A 2105-nucleotide genomic window follows, 5' to 3' on the forward strand; every position below is an offset into this window, starting at 1 on the left:
TAGAACCTCATTTTGTGGAAGTTTTCACAAAATTGTGAAATTTTCCAAAAAGTCAGAAATTTTGCAAAAACGACTAAGTATCAAGGACTCATCGCGCGAATCGCTCTGGAACTGAAATCGGATGCGCGCACTGACACGCTCCCCTGTCTGGAAGTCTGACAAAAGTTGAAAAATTTTCTAAGTCCCCAAAAATTTTTTTTTTCAACTTTTTTTCAATTTTCCCCCTGTGGGATATATATTTTACCCACACTTTTGGAGCCCTCCTGGGATGCCCTCTAACATACTAGAACCTCATTTTGTGGAAGTTTTCACAAAATTGTGAAATTTTCCAAAAAGTCAGAAATTTTGCAAAAACGACTAAGTATCAAGGACTCATCGCGCGAATCGCTCTGGAACTGAAATCGGATGCGCGCACTGACATGCTCCCCTCTCTGGAAGTCTGACACATGTGTGAAAATTTTCTAAGTCCCCAAAAATTTTTTTTTTCAACTTTTTTTCAATTTTCCCCCTGTGGGATATATATTTTACCCACACTTTTGGAGCCCTCCTGGGATGCCCTCTAACATACTAGAACCTCATTTTGTGGAAGTTTTCACAAAATTGTGAAATTTTCAAAAAGTCAGAAATTTTGCCAAAAACGACTAAGTATCAAGGACTCATCGCGCGAATCGCTCTGGAACTGAAATCGGATGCGCGCACTGACACGCTCCCCTGTCTGGAAGTCTGACAAAAGTTGAAAAATTTTCTAAGTCCCCAAAAATTTTTTTTTTCAACTTTTTTTCAATTTTCCCCCTGTGGGATATATATTTTACCCACACTTTTGGAGCCCTCCTGGGATGCCCTCTAACATACTAGAACCTCATTTTGTGGAAGTTTTCACAAAATTGTGAAATTTTCCAAAAAGTCAGAAATTTTGCCAAAAACGACTAAGTATCAAGGACTCATCGCGCGAATCGCTCTGGAACTGAAATCGGATGCGCGCACTGACACGCTCCCCTCTCTGGAAGTCTGACACATGTGTGAAAAATTTTCTAAGTCCCCAAAAATTTTTTTTTTTCAACTTTTTTTCAATTTTCCCCCTGTGGGATATATATTTTACCCACACTTTTGGAGCCCTCCTGGGATGCCCTCTAACATACTAGAACCTCATTTTGTGGAAGTTTTCACAAAATTGTGAAATTTTCAAAAAGTCAGAAATTTTGCAAAAACGACTAAGTATCAAGGACTCATCGCGCGAATCGCTCTGGAACTGAAATCGGATGCGCGCACTGACACGCTCCCCTGTCTGGAAGTCTGACAAAAGTTGAAAAATTTTCTAAGTCCCCAAAAATTTTTTTTTTCAACTTTTTTTCAATTTTCCCCCTGTGGGATATATATTTTACCCACACTTTTGGAGCCCTCCTGGGATGCCCTCTAACATACTAGAACCTCATTTTGTGGAAGTTTTCACAAAATTGTGAAATTTTCCAAAAAGTCAGAAATTTTGCAAAAACGACTAAGTATCAAGGACTCATCGCGCGAATCGCTCTGGAACTGAAATCGGATGCGCGCACTGACATGCTCCCTGTCTGGAAGTCTGACAAAAGTTGAAAATTTTCTAAGTCCCCAAAAATTTTTTTTTTCAACTTTTTTTCAATTTTCCCCCTGTGGGATATATATTTTACCCACACTTTTGGAGCCCTCCTGGGATGCCCTCTAACATACTAGAACCTCATTTTGTGGAAGTTTTCACAAAATTGTGAAATTTTCCAAAAAGTCAGAAATTTTGCAAAAACGACTAAGTATCAAGGACTCATCGCGCGAATCGCTCTGGAACTGAAATCGGATGCGCGCACTGACATGCTCCCCTCTCTGGAAGTCTGACACATGTGTGAAAATTTCTAAGTCCCCAAAATTTTTTTTTTCAACTTTTTTTCATTTTCCCCCTGTGGGATATATATTTTACCCACACTTTTGGAGCCCTCCTGGGATGCCCTCTAACATACTAGAACCTCATTTTGTGGAAGTTTTCACAAAATTGTGAAATTTTCAAAAAGTCAGAAATTTTGCCAAAAACGACTAAGTATCAAGGACTCATCGCGCGAATCGCTCTGGAACTGAAATCG

Source organism: Phyllobates terribilis, unplaced genomic scaffold (genome assembly GCF_046119375.1).
Source record: "Phyllobates terribilis strain yellow unplaced genomic scaffold, ASM4611937v1 Scaffold_6428__1_contigs__length_44604, whole genome shotgun sequence".
Taxonomy (NCBI): Eukaryota; Metazoa; Chordata; class Amphibia; order Anura; family Dendrobatidae; genus Phyllobates; species Phyllobates terribilis.